We start from the raw sequence: 15,950 nt of genomic DNA, 5'->3' as shown, positions 1-15,950 counted from the left end.
AGTATGAATCTTCAGTGGAAAACCCCTTTAAGCAGAAGGATTTGTCATGGAATTTGCAGCGAATCCTCAACAAAATCTGCATGAGTCACAGGTGGATTTTGCTGCAGATTTCACCCTATGCATTGCAAAAGGTAAAATCTGCAGCATAAATTGTCTTATGGATTTCAAATCACCACAGGTCCATCTCCATGTGCATAAGATTTTTGTAAAATCTCATCCACTTTGCTCCCCCATGTGTGAGCATACCCTTAGGCTGTTCCTAGTTCTCAGCAGTAATACAGGGCTGTGATTTTGCAGTACTTAATGGCATTTCCATCTTTTATGCTAAACATAAAGGCTACTGAAATCTAACCTAGGCACATAAATAAATTGTAATGTTGGTTCAGAAGTCATCCAGTCTCTAAAGGAGATCTCGTGGCTGCCCAGACTGCACTGTATATGCTCTGTACATGTTCAGTATACTACTAGGATTACATAGAACTCTATGTACACATACCTCCTATATAAATGCACTGAATGTATACAGCATAGTAGAAGTAGCAGTGATCATCAGTGTTCATTTGAGAGAACGTCAGAAAACTAAAAACCCTCAACGTATTTTGGGTAACCCCATCTAAAACTAGACATGTGATAAGACACATTGGTGGAGGACATCCAAGAGCTTAGTACCCTTAGGTCCCAGTGGAGAAGTAACTGCATGTGCCACTAGGGGGAGCTTAGGAGCTGTCTGCATACTGCTTACACATTAAAGGGCTTCTGTCACCCCCAAAACACTATATATTTTTTGGGCTTGTTAAAAATCCTTATTTAATGACTATTCCCTATATAGGGCTCTTGCCTTTGTCTATGGCTTTGTTTCCTTAAAAATCGATCTTTTAAAATATGCAAATCGCTGCACCACCAGCAAGTAGGGCGTCTACTTGCTGGTAGCCGCCGCAAAAAAACGCCCCCTCCTCCCATTGATTGACAGGGCCAGCGAACACTCTCCTCCTCCGACTTGCCCTGTCAGCATTTCAAATCCCACGCCTGTCTTCATTCGGCAACAGGCGCTCTGAGAGAAGGAGGCTCGCCTCCTCAGCACTCCCTCAGTGCGCCTGCGCCGATGACGTCACCGAAAGAGAAGACTTCATCGGCGCAGGCGCACTGAGGGAGTGCTGAGGAGGCGAGCCTCCTTCTCTCAGAGTGCCTGCGCCGAATGAAGACAGGCGTGGGATTTGAAATGCTGACAGGGCAAGTCGGAGGAGGAGAGTGTTCGCTGGCCCTGTCAATCAACGGGAGGAGGGGGCGTTTTTTTGCGGCGGCTACCAGCAAGGAGACTCCCTACTTGCTGGTAGTGAAGTGATTAGCATATTTTAAAAGATCGATTTTTTTTTTTTTTTTTTAAGGAAACGAAGCCACAGACAAAGGCAAGAGCTCTATATAGGGAATAGTCGTTAAATAAGGATTTTAACAAGCCCTCAAAAAAAGTGTTTTGGGGTGACAAAAGCCCTTTAAACTCTATATAACTCAGTATGCCCTGAGCTCCCTCTTGTGGTGGCTGCAGGAAACAGCCTGTTATATTTATTGAGGTCTGACCTCAATAAAGATGTATCAAAGAATTAATTTGTGCAGAATTCTGGACTGATTATAAAAAGTGTAAACCCATGCATCGGTTTCTGATTCATTTACATTTGTGAGAAGCTGAAAATTGGAATGGGATTGATTTTTTTTTTTCTTGGGTTAGTTGAGCCTCTGTTACTGTCCCTAATGTAGATGACTACACGCATGGGAAATGTTTTCTGGAAAGAACATGAAAACCTTTTAATATTTCTTCTTTTGCATACACAGAACGTGTCCAGGCCTTCTGCTGATGAGTATTATCACTTGTGATTAGGTCATCTACCACTTGGGCTAGGCCACATTGCCATGTATGTCTAAGTAGATTTATACTGTCCCCATACTACAGTGGAAGGCTGGGGGGGGACACTGTAAAATTACTGTCCCCAGCATCGGACTGGCCCCGTACCAGAGGATCCTCCAGTTGGCCCAGGCTCTTGTACCATAGTGGGCCCCAAAGGCCTAGGAAAAAAAAACATTTGGCGCTGCCTTTGGAGCCAGTTAATTGTCTTTTGGACTTTATTCATGATATGGGGGTTGAGCCCCGAGAATAATTTTCTTTGGTCGGCCCAAGGAACCCCAGCCCAACCCTGTTTGCCCCCAATGGAAATATGACCTTGTGACAGTTGCAGAAACACTGACATTGTCACTTGCCATTTTTCCCCCCTATAGAACAGTTGAAGTCACTTTGCTGCAACGAATAATAGGGTCACTATTCGCTCCTTTATGGAACAATAGTACTTGAAGTTCCTGGAAATTAAATAGTCCTCTGAATAGGTATCTAAAATATATTTCAGATAACTGTACCTGTGGAGAAGATCACTTCTTTAGTGCCCTTTTGTTAGGGAGTTGTCTTCTAGAAGCAGCGACACTCCTGCCCATGAATTGTTTGCCTCGGCAAGATTTAGTAAAAACAAGAGTCAAACCCACGGGCAAGAGTGGCACTGTTTTATAGGGAAAAGAGCGTATCACAGGGACAGTTTCTCAGCCTTTCTTGCTTCTCACTATTTTTATGTTCTAGCAGATTTTATTGAATTGCTATAGGGATAGTGTGTGGGATCTTCATCAACTTCCACGTTATTGTCCACGCTGCCACTTTTCTAGTATTTTATGTTGATTTTAACCCACAGGAACGGAGCTAGAGCAAAGGGTTGGAAGTGTTGTCATGGGGACCCAGTAACAAAATGGGTGGTGATGACCGGGCCAGTCACTGGTGGTCCTCCTTTCAATATAATCTCTCTCGCTTTTCTTGATTCGTCCACTTTTGTATGGACAGATTAGCATGCGGTGGAAGTAACGAATATTGATCATTTGCTATTGGGTGATGGACTTTTTAGTGCTTCAGTTGAGGCGTTCTCGCCCCATCAAGTGTTGGCCTTGAGTTGTAGAAGTAGTGTTCTTATAGAAGAGTGTTATGCGTGCTGCATAATTCATACCCTGCTTCTAGACGCACACTTATCAGTCGCGAATCCCATATAATGGGGGAAAGGCAGGATTTTGTGTGATTTAATAAAGAGCTAAAATGTCAAAATGAAGATACGATTGGGTGTCGAAGAAAATCAGAATGTGCAGATAAATTTTGATTCCCCCCAACCCCCAACCATGAGTTGTACAGCGCTCTGAGATATGATCTTCTGGTTATCTGCTTATTTATGAATGAAAGGAAATGAGTTTTTTCTTCTGTTGGAAATCATACTGTGTACAAGTTTTATAAGTGCACCTTGTAAAACTCTGCAAAATAAATTTTGTAATCTTTTATAAGCTCTGTGAGAACTGTCGTTTTCATTTGGTTGAATTTGTTTCAAAAGGATCCTGTTACCTGCAAACAGTAGCGCTTGATATTCTTGTGACTAGGAGCATTAAACCTAAAGTACGCTGCTACCAGGGTGAGCTTTTTACAAGGGCTTAGGGGGGTCCTTCATATGGGACTTCCATCAAACAGCTGCAAAGAAAATCTGTGTCTCTGGAGGACCTGGCCTGGCGTGCATTACATGAAGCTCTATGGCTAACCTCCGGCACTCCAGCTGTGGTAAAACTACGACTCCCAGCATGCTCCATTAATTTATATGGAGTTAGAACCGCTAAGCGAGTGAACATCTTGGAAGTCGTAGTTTTACGAATAAATGAATAAAGAGCACAGTAGAAAATGGCGGCACTACTCTGACAAGCAGGAACGACCCCAATAGACGGTAAGACTTCGACCATTCAGCATCTAAGCAAAATCTTCTGTGGTGCACAGCATGCCAGGACAACAGGTACAAATATGCGCAGTGATGAGAGAAAAAATGCCGTTTTGTGCTGAACTGGCGCTTCGTCGGACCGCTATAGTCGTAGTTGTACCACAGCTGCTGTGCCGGAGGTTAGCCATCACAGCACTATGGTAATTGATTCCAGCGGGCTGCATGTAATGCTTCATTTCACCTGTGGTGGCACTGCAGGGGAATTAAACACTTGCTGGGTTTCCTGGTTACAGCCGATCGCTGGGTTACTGGGATAATAAAGTGGGATGACATGTGATCATCTTCTAACAAGTACAAACTAGAAAGCTGCTTATTTCATTGACACACTTATGAAAATGTTTCTGCAGATATGTGAGATTAAAGGGAGTCTCTCAGCAGTTTGACCATGCTAATATGCTGACAGCACTAGGCAGAGGCTGGGAAGAGCAGTACAAGCATACCTTTTGTGGAGCTTTTATTATTGGGATTAGTGTGAATATAACGTTATATTTCACCAGGTGCTGGTCCTTAAGTGCACTGGAGGTAAAGTGCTCTCTGCACTGAGCAGCCTCCCCTCTACTCTGAGTGGTGGCTATAGCATCCAACCTGTAGTCCTCTACAGTGGTCACTCAGAGAGGAGAAGGGGCTGTGAGCTCAATGAACACCCGCCGCCTGTGCTCTTGCAGGGTCAGAATCTAGCAAAATAAACTTTATGGTCAAAACTGCTGACAAAAGTCCCTTTAAATGGGTTGTCAGAACTTCTAGTAGAAATAATAAAGGTACAAACGCAATCGCACTCTGCAACCAGCACTCTGCCCTGCCTTTATGCTGGATGTTGAATAAGGCATTGGTGTACATTTTGGCCAAAGCGTAATAAGCCACTCACCGCGTCAAGGTCGCCTTAATGAGTGGTCCCGAACACTAGTTCCTACCTTTTATGGGCCATGACAGCCACACAAAGTCCAGGGAGCGCAGGTACAGCATGCACGCCAAGCACACTCTGCTTTTAGCCCCGTCCGGTGCCATTACAGCTTTCATCGGATCCAGGGATGCAAGTACCAACATGCATGCTGAGCCCACTATGTACTTCTCCTGGAGCCTAATGGCTACTGGTAGGTGCTATATAAGCAGACACGGTTTTATACTGACTTTAAAACCAGCCACCAGGGCAGACTAACTGGTTAGGTGTGCATGACTGCTTGGAGATTGCCACGCCTCCAATATATACTACAAAGAAAAAATATGGGAGATTCAGCCCGCACGACCCCTAGCAGGTGCAGATTGATATGGTGAAATACAGATACAAACACAAATGCAATCGCACTCTGCAACCAGCACTCTGCCCTGCCTTTATGCTGGATGTTGAATAAGGCATTGGTGTACATTTTGGCCAAAGCGTAATAAGCCACTCACCACGTCAAGGTCGCCTTAATGAGTGGTCCCTAACACTAGTTCCTACCTGTTATGGGCCATGACAGCCACACAAAGTCCAGGGAGCGCAGGCACGCCAAGCACACTCTGCTTTTAACCCCGTCCGGTGCCATTACAGATTTCATCGGATCCAGGGATGCAAGTACCAACATGCAAGCGTGTGCAGGGGAACGACGGGTGAATAAAATGATCAGTATAAGATGCCTGTCAGTCTTAGGCCTCATGCACACGACCGTAGTTATGGTCTGCGGCTCGGATGCGGACCCATTCACTTCAATTGGGCCGCGAAAAATGCGGACAGCACTCCGTGTGCTGTCTGCATCCGTTGCTCTGTCCTGAAGCCCCGCAAAAAAAAAAACATATATATAGCATGTCCTATTCTTGTCAATTTTGCAGACAAGAATAAGCATGTCTACAATGGGCCGCCCGTTCCGTTCCGCAAATTGCAGAAGGCACACGGGCGGTTTCCGTCTTTTGCGGACTGCAAAAAACAGCACGGTCGTGTGCATGAGGCCTTAACGTGACAATATTAATACGTGTTTAGACTCAAGGACAAATAATCGCTCTGCAGTGATCTTAAGTGCATGAATGATTGATGCAACGGTTCCAAGGAGAGATTCACTTTCCTGTCAGGTTTCATTTTGCGCTGGGTCTCTAAGTGGAGGTGATCCGACAGGAAATCTCAAACAGCTGCAGTGCGGAGATATTTACCAGAGGAGATAGGTATTTGCTTTACTGGCATCCTGTCTTCTGATGTATATCATACCAGAGAGCCTTAATGTTTCCAAATACATAAGAAGTTATATGGCCGCCTCTAGACCCTGAAGAGATTTGACATGTTTTACACATGTCCACCCATGAAAATCAATTTAAAAATTAAAATAGAATTAATCTATATGTTTAAATGAGTAACTTTTTCCCAAAACTTTTTGTTACTTATCCTAGGCTACATTCACATCACCAGTAACCTAATCCAGCAGGCTGTTTCGGCAGAGAACTGCCGGAGTTCACCGGATCCGGCATTGCCAGACCCCATAGACTATAATGGAATCCAGCCGCTTTCCGGTATGAGTGTCTGATTTCGGCAATATAAAAACCAATGCACACAATATTTTTTGTACGGTCCAAAGCCCCTCATCGCCTGTGAGGTCCAGTAGTGAACAGCAGTATCCAGCATTGCTGTTCATGATGAACTACCTAATCAGGTTACCAGTGATGTCAGCGTAGCCTTGCGCTGATCTTGTGTTAAGGCGTACCGGAGTAAAAAAAAAAAAGTTTGACTGTGCTTCTTTGTACAATCATAACCGTGAAGGAAAAGGATTTTTTGGGCTTCACTAAAGTCTTTTGCAGCCATATTCCCTGTTTTAGCTGCAAAGCTAGATGCATTTCTCTCAGAAGCAGGGGAGTTTCCCTTCTGTAAGGTCTGCCTGCACTGTACTGCTGTGACGTCCCATTACAGAACAGATAATGAGGGGGAAATCACACTTACAGAAAGGCAGGAGGCTCCTAGAATTCTCAAAACAGTGTAGAAGCAGTTTTATCAAGCTCAGTATCTCGACTAGCTTGGAGACGCTCCTATTTCCTGTGAGCAGTCTTCTGTGTTTCTGTTATAGGGACATATCTTGCCTGACAACAGGCAGTGGAATGTAAATTAGATGGAAGTGAGACCCCCTAAGTGGTCACGACTTTACAGCTTTTTTTTTTTTTTTCATAACTCAAGTGATTTAAAAATTTGCTACAGTTCTCTATTAAATGAGCTGAAATTGTGTGAAAGTACAGTGATTCTTTAAAGCCTGTAAAATATCACAAAGCTGCATTAACAATTATTGCACTTTAGAAGCTGTAATCTCCCATTATCCACCAGACTTAGTTATCTTGTGTGGTTACATACAGTGATGCTTGAAAGTTTGTGAACCCTTAAGAATTTTCTATATAAATTTGACCAAAGCTACAAATGGATAAAGGTAACCAAATCAAATAAATGAGTCAAAAATGTTAAACTTGGTCATTTATTAAAGAAAATTATACAGTATGTGGCAGATTTTGTTTCAGAAAATTTCTGTAACTGGATATCAATTGCATTCATCTGAATCGGGTTGTTTTGATGGGAAGCACATGGACTTCTCAGATGAATGGAACTAATTTCCAGTTTAAGAAATTTTCTGCCACAAAATACATTGTGTGTGAAGATACCCTAACAATCATCAGAAATTATGTACCAAGACACACCGCCATGTAGACCCAGCCTAAAACTTATATCCCAGAGCTACATTCACAATTATTGCACTTTAGAAGCTGTAACCTGCCATCATTCTCTCCTGGCTGTGTCTGAAGAATTTGCTTTAATTATTTGCATTTTAGGAAGTTTGCTCCTTACACCAGGCACTGTAGAGTAATCTGGTAATGTTACATATTTAGCAACAGGGAGGGAGTAAAGGACTGCAGTAATTTGTCTCCTTGAATTGAAATTAATGGAACGTGCAGTCTGCAAGTGAGCTATTAAACAGCTTAAAGCAATCATTTTTGTCATTTAAATTTCAAATTATTTTTGTACAGTGAGTTGAGTTGTATATCATAAGATGTTTTAGGTGGATCTCTGGAGGTACAGTGGAATGTGAGTAAAGGACTAAAGAAATGAGCTTTCTTCTATTGCAGGCATCCTCAAACTGCAGCCCTTCAGCTGTTGTAAAACTACAACTCCCACAAGTCCCTGCTGTAGGCTGATACCTGCTGTTCGGGCATGCTGGGAGTTGTAGTTTTGCAAAAGCTGGAAGGCCGCAGTTTGAGGATGCCTGTTGTATTGCTTCAAGAGCCTGAAGTTCGTTCAGTTCCCCAAGAACTGTTTCATGCTCATTCCATTCAGAGTCACTAACGGAACCAGAAAGCAATGTCCATATGACTTTGAGAAGTTTGCAGTCTGTTGGGTGCATCGTTCCGTATTTTGCTCCTGCACTCCCCGCATCTTTGCTAAGTGAGTGATTCTCAGGAAAAGTACAGATGGTTATAAATCACAGCTGTAGCTCTATCCCAGTAAATTACACTGTAATGGTGCTCAGTACCAGAAGAGGTCACTTATGGGCGAAACAGCCCAAACGTATCATTACATCAAATGGAACTATGGAAAAATAGCGCTGATATTGTAACAGAATCATCCTGCGGAACATTCTGAACCTCTACTGCGGTGTTATCAAGAGTATATCAGAGGCACAATGTACAATCTACATATCCTTTTAAATGTTAACAATGCCTATTGCACCATGAAAAGCCCTGCAACTTTTCACATTTTTCTTGTTTCAATTTGCCAAAATTTTCAGGATCTCTTGCGGTCAGTGAATGGAAACTCTGTCCTGATGAAGTCTTTAATGCACAAGATTTCGGTATATAATGAAAATCATTACTTATCTAAAACCCATTTAACCCCTTCCCTATGTAAATTAACAGATGGCACAGCATGCAGTGCTATAAGCAGGATGGCTGTCACACTGAGACATGGAGCTACATGAAACTCCCACATCACCTAATTTAGCACATCTACTGATGAATTGCAATGCTCGGGAGAATAAAAAAAAAAATCATTTTTGGGCAAAATATTATTTATCCAACAAAGCATTTTAAAATATGAGAATAATTTTTTTTCCATGTCTGACCATTTCCCCCCAAATTAGAACTATAAAATGTATTGATATCCGCTCCGTGTCCCCCAAAAAATGGAGATAAAACATTCTAGGGTAGACGGAGAAAATTTTTTAATAAATTATATAAATATATATATATATATTTTTATATTATCACTATTAGGGCTCATGCACACGAACGTTGTTTTGGTCCGCCTCCGAGCCGCATTTTTTGCGGCTTGGTTGCGTACTCATTCACTTCACTCTGTGCGCTGTCCTCATTTGTTGCTCTGTTCCATGGCCCCGCAAATTAAAAAAAAAAATAGACAAGACAAGAATTGTCTCTTCTATTATGGATGTGCCATTCCGCAAATTGCGGAACGCACATGGACAGCATCTGTGTTTTGTGGACCCCAAAACACGGAGTGGTCGTGTGCATGAACCCTTAGCATGCAGCCCAAAACTCTCCTGATCATGAAAGGGATAAGGAGGTTTTCAGGAATATACATTGCTGGCCTATCCTTGTAATAGACCATCAGCGTAAGTTTTTGACCCCCACAAATCAGCGCCTCGGCCCCTTCAATGTCTTTCCAGGCTCACCAGCTCGACCATACCTTGTACTGGCGCTGCAGCTGAGCTACATTTAAGGGCAGCGATCACTAAAGGCCCTTCTGATCTGTGGGGGTCCCAGGTCCCCCAATAGTCACACTTGATAGCCTATAATAAGTACAGTGTGCATATTTCACAAACCATACTTGTCAACTGGTTCAGTTTGCAAGGCAAGTGAATGTGCATTCTCCTTTTCAGAAGCTCCATCCCTTCTCGAAAAGGTCCCACCCCTTTTCATGATGCATCACACCCCTTTTTGTAATGCGTCACACCCCCTTCAGAGCATTTATCGGTTTCAGGGCTGTGTCTGATACGGCATCCTACCCCACATACATAGAACTCATGGAGAAAGCGGTCCTCCATGAGCTGGGCAGCAGATTTGACAGCTCTTCCCAGGCATCTAGGGGGTCACCCCTTTTTCTGAGAGCCTCCTGTACATTCTGGGAGAGCTGGCAGGTATGCCACAAACCCCTTTATGGTCTTTTTCACATCAGTATTTGTTATTTCCATTAGGGCTCATGCACGCGGCCGCAAAAAATACAGATGACGTCCATGTGCATTCCGTATTTTGCAGAATGGAACAGCTGGCCACCTATAGAACAGTCCTATCCTTGTTTGTAATGCGGACAATAACAGGACATGTTCTATTTTATTGTGGAATGAAATGCAGACGGAGTAACTTCCATTTTTTGGGGGGGGACCCATTGGAATGAATGGTTCCGTATAGGGTCCGCAAATAAAAATAATATAAAATAATAAAACATAAACGGAACGGACACTGAATGAAAATACATTTGTGTGCATGAGCTCTTATTCTGCTCCTTTATAGGAGCAAAACAATAAAAATAACGGAAGGAAACCGAGCCGAACAGACTCCATTGACTTCAATGGGATCCGTTTGTAAGAATGATTTTTTTTCTACACTAAAAAAAAGCAATCATGAATGCAGGACTTTTCTTCTCGACTATTTTTAATGAATTTTGTCACAAAAGCCCTGAACACAGATGTGAAGATAGCCTACAGTTGCAAGAAAAAGTATGTGAACCCTTTGACTAATGACATCTCCAAGAGCTAATTGGAGTAAAGGTGTCAGCCAACTGGAGTCCAATCAATGAGATGGATTGGAGGTGTTAGTTACAGCTGCCCTATTAAAAAAAAACAAAAAAAAACTGTTCTGGGTTTGCTTTTCACAAGAAGCATTGCCTGATGTGAATGATGCCTCGCACAAAAGAAGACCTACTAGTAAGAATTGTTGACTTGCATAAAGCTGGAAAGGGTTATAAAAGTATCTCCAAAAGCCTTGCTGTTTATCAGTCCACGGTAAGACAAATTGTCTATAAATGGAGAAAGTTCAGCACTGCTGCTACTCTCCCTAAGAGTGGCCGTCCTGTAAAGATGACTGCAAGAGCACAGAGCAGACTGCTCAATGAGGTGAAGAAGAATCCTAGACTGTCAGCTAAAGACTTTTACAAAAGTATCTGGCATATGCTAACATCCCTGTTAGCGAATCTACGATCCGTAAAACACTAAACAAGAATGGATTTCATGGGAGGATACTACAGAGGAAGCCACTGCTGTCCAAAAAAAAACATTGCTGCACGTTAAAAGTTAGAGCACCTGGATGTTCCACAGCAGTACGGGCAAAATATTCTGTGGACAGATGAAATCAAAGTTGAGTTGTTTGGAAGAAACACACAACACTGTGTGTGGAGAAAAAGAGGCACAGCACTCCAACATCAAAACCTCATCCCAACTGTGAAGTATGCTAGTGAGGGCATCATGGTTTGGGGCTGCTTTGCTGCATCAGGGCCTGGACAGATTGCTATCATCAAAGGAAAAATGAATTCCCAAGATTATCAAGACATTTTGAAGGAGAACCTAAGACCATCTGTCCACCAGCTGAAGCTCAACAGAAGATGGGTGTTGCAACAGGACAACGACCCAAAGCATAGAAGTAAATCAACAACAGAATGGCTTAAACAGAAGAAAATACTCCTTCTGGAGTGGCCCAGTCAGAGTCCTGACCTCAACCTGATTGAGATGCTGGGGCATGACCTCAAGAAAGTGATTCACACCAGACATCCCAAGAATATTGCAGAACTGAAACAGTTCTGTAAAGAGGAATGGTCAAGAATTACTCCTGACCGTTGTGCACGTCTGATCTGCAACTACAGGAAACGTTTGGATGAAGTTATTGCTGCCAAAAGGAGGTTCAACCAGTTATTAAAAGGGTTTCTACCATCTGATTTGTAGCTGACTGACATTAGCGATGTGCTAGTGTCAGCAGTACATATCAGTGTTCTTTTTACCCTTCTGTCTGCGGCTGTTCAGCTAAAAACCGTACTTTTATCAATATGCTAATGAGCCTATAGGTGCTATGTGGGCGTCGATTCAGCACCTAGAGGTTCCGTCTACTGACCATTTATGCCACCCATGTCGTCCTTCTAGCCCGCCCTACTCCTCTTGACCGACGACGTCCGATTTCCCTGCATCTCAGTTTAAATCCCGCGCCTGCGCCGTCCGCTTCTGTATTCAGCACAGGCTCAGTGAGTGAAGGCCGCGCTCCTGATGCGGAGGACCTGGGCGGGATACATGGTTAGTAGACGGAGCCTCTAGATACTGTAAAAGTGTGTATTTTAGCATATTGGCTGCAGGGACAAATGTAAAAAACATACTGTTATGTAGTGCTAATGTCAGTCAGCTACATAACAGAAATTCTGATGGTAGAAACCCTTTAAATCCAAGGGTTCACATACTTTTTCCACCTGCACTGTGAATGTGTAAAAACATGGTAACATTTAATTATTTGTGTGTTATTAGTTTAAGCAGACTGTGATTGTCTATTGTTGTGACTTAGATGAAGATCAGATCACATTTTATGACCAATTTGTGCAGAAATCCATATCATTCCAAAGGGTTCACATACTTTTTCTTGCAACTGTAGCTATACATATCTCTGCACACAAAGCTGATGGCTAAACAGACCTAGCAGGACACGTCACGCCAGCACTTTTGCCGAGCCCTATATTCCGCTGTCATTGTGCCTCATCAGTAATATCTTTTGTGTGCATTAAACTGTAGACAATGATGTAGAGTAGAAACTGTCAAGTGTGGCTCAGGACCTGACATCCGGCATTCCCAGCTAATGCCCCGGCTGACTGCAGTCGCCCTATTATTTTCCATTTGACTAAAGTCACTGTGAGAAGTGCAGGCCGGTCACCATATCATGTCCTGCAAAGAAGATGTGCAGTACGCCACCCTGCAGGGTATTGCGATGTGAGGTCACGGTTAATGGGCAAACGAGGGTTACTCACAGTTTGTAGGAAACCCTGGGTAGGGGTACAGCAGGGGGGTCCTCTGGGGCATTCTCTGTATTTAGGGACCAGGCCAGATGGTGGATGAGGTGCCCTGGATGTTGCAGGTGTTTAATGTGCCTGGGCGAGGTCCCTTTAAGGTTTGCGACGCCAGTGCCTGTAACACACCGATTTATAGTAATAAGAAGTGAGGAACATGGTGTTGTGGTGAACCAAACTGTCTTTACTGGAAACAGTTCAACTTTATACAGTTTGAGTTCAGTTCCACTTTGCAGCAGCAATCAATAGCAGGCTTTTACATCAATGGCAGGTACACTGTTCTTTGCAAGATACTCAGAGGGTAAAACAACACTTACAGACCAGGCTGCACTCTTCCTTAGAAATCCTGTGCACCATTCCTCAGAACTCTTGGCTGTCTCAATCCCAAGGCTCAATATCCTCAGGCAGGCTGGTCTCCATTCACTAGCCTCCTGGTGGCAACTAGAAGCCTGGGCTGTCTAGCTGCATGTCAGGAGGAGGCCCTCAGCTTGTCTCTGGCTGGTGCCCTCTCACGTCTGTCTCTGCACAAACTCCTGACTACACAGACTGACCCCTCCCTGTCTGGCCCTAAATATATATACTAGGGGCTCCCTATCTCCCTCTAGTGTCTAGGATGATGAACTACACCCTAATAGGCCTGCTGCACAGCTAACAGGGGAGAATACACATAAATACATATAAAAATGCATTAAAAATAGACTGAGAAATAAACTGCCACTGTCCCTTAGGAGTAGGAGGACAACGTGGCCCAATTGACCCTTGTGTAGTGCCCACATTTACCTAGTGGGACACTACATAACCCGTTGCTGTGACGTTGCCTGTCCTCGGCGCAACATAAAGGGGCCCTGCCCAGCTGGAGACTGCACCTTAAAGACAAAAATAATGCAAAGCAGGAACACACATCTACATTTGCAAATACACATAAATATATCAGGCAGTTCCGCTGGCTAAGGAACAAGTCCGGTGAAAAGGGCCGTCATTCTCTTCTCCCAGGATAGTATAAGGGAACAGGGGGCGCTGACCTGGTGTAGTGTATCAAGGATACCAGGATAGTCCATATTAAAATACAATAGTCCCATAAAACAGCATCTCAGAGGCCCACATTAATTAGGGTAATCTCTGGGCACATCACTTTTAGTTAAATGTTGCACATAAAAAGTCACAGCACACAAAGTCCACATCATATAAAATGGCATATAAAATAAGTGCTGTAATGTCCCTTAATCAACCTGAAAAGGGGGTTAAAAAGGGTTAAGGTGCAAATAAACTTAGGCACAACTTGGCTTGAGTTCTTTGAAGCAGGCAGGGGGTCCTGTAAACAGCATGGCCATAAAGCACTTGGTATTTTCAGTGGCCTACGACCACCACTGAGCCGTGGGAAACTGGCAGCAGCTGATAGGGACAAAACAAAGGACTCGGGTTAAATCCACTTAAATAAGGGTCCCTCAGCAAAAATAACAGCATGGCCTAGCAGGCCTACTTACAGGTATGTATCAGTTCCACTTTGAACATCAGTGGTACATCCTGATTCTGCGTGCAGATTGGGCCTGACACGCGGATCCACATATGGCTGGGCCCATAAAATTGTATTAGGTGGCAGTTGCAGCATGAATGGACCCCTTACAGGAATGGGCCCCATAGGCCTAGGGGTATATGCCGGGGGAGGCCTCAATAGAATTGCTGGCTCTGGCCGTAGGTACGGCAGGTGACTCCAGATGTCTGGGTGGCGCTGGCTGTAAGCGACGGCTCCGGGCATAGGCGAGTCGCTCTGGCGCCGCAACAGCAGCCGCAGGCACTATGGCTGGCCGACTTGGCAGGGATAGGCACCCTTACCTCTGGCTCAGAGACGTCTGAGTCCTTAGTAATTTCTTTCCTTTCAGTAGACGGAGGCGCCGCACGGGCTATGGCAAGTTGGCGCAGGCCACAGAGTTGAAGCTCGAGTCGCACGATCTGATCCTCCAAACTTTCCAATGCTGCGTAGCTGCTGGGATCCTCCACCGTCACAAAAGGGCCAGGTAAGGGATCAGGACTGTTGGGCATGGCCACCGCAGGTTCCAGTGCCGCATCTGCCCTCTTTCCTTTCTGGATATCTTCTAGTGCAGCGTGGAACCGTGCCAGGTTCTCCAGCTCTTTAATATTTTTCTCCCGACGGGGCAGTTCAGGTGAAGGATGCGGGCTCACCCACTTCTCCAAGACCGTCGGTTGCCAGAACACGTTTGGGCCAATAAAAGAGCCCCGTTCTTGGAACGGGTTATGGGCCGGTTCTGAGGAACGCTCCAGTTCGTGTCCCAGGCTGGCAGGCTTGTCTAGCTCTTCCCAGTCTTCCGATTCCGGCTTGGGACGGGTGACGGCAGTAGCGTAGGGGCCTCGCAGGGGTGAACTCTACCTCCTCTCCCTCGCGGAGGTTATGCAAATGTTCAGGGAGGTAACTCCGTTTGACGGATCTTCTGTTCACATATAAATCTCTGCCGGTCGTATAGTCTTTAATGAAACCGAAGCCTCGGTCTTTGTCAAAGGCCACCACCACCCCCATTCTCCTTTCCATTCGGGGTTGGGTGTCGGTGTGGCGCTCGTAAACATTCTTGGCCAACTCCTCAAAATAAATTTTCTGGCGAGTGGTCTTCTTTATAGCAGCTTCCCGCACCTTCGTCATCAGTGCCGACCACTGCATAGTGGGCCTAGCAAAGTCCTTCCATGACCCAAAGTAGGGCTCAGGCTGTGATCCTGGCGGCAGGCAGGTGGGTCTCTCCAATCCCGGAGTGTAAGCTGGTGGAGCTTCCTCTGGCTCCAATTGGTCAGGTGCCATTTCCTTGACGGCTGGTGCAGACATCACGTCGGAGCAGTCTGTACTCATCAACATGCTCGATCCTTCTCTGGAGAGCGACACCAATAATTGCAGATAAAACCTTCCATTGCTCTGGGAGGCCACCCCCCAGGTACTCCAGCATAGGGGAAGCGGAGTCCATTATCGCAGACATGCTAATTTGTAGACAGGGCGGTGGCGCGGACATACAGCCTTTCCCGCACTTTTAGAAGAAGGCGCCAATTCTTCCCGCCAGCAAAGTACAAAGATGACGCAGCAAATAAATCCAGTCAGGTTAAGCGGCCATCTTTGAGTATAACGCCGT

This window comes from Bufo gargarizans, chromosome 1, assembly GCF_014858855.1.
Source record: "Bufo gargarizans isolate SCDJY-AF-19 chromosome 1, ASM1485885v1, whole genome shotgun sequence".
Classification (NCBI taxonomy): domain Eukaryota; kingdom Metazoa; phylum Chordata; class Amphibia; order Anura; family Bufonidae; genus Bufo; species Bufo gargarizans.
This window is presented reverse-complemented; position numbering follows the sequence as displayed.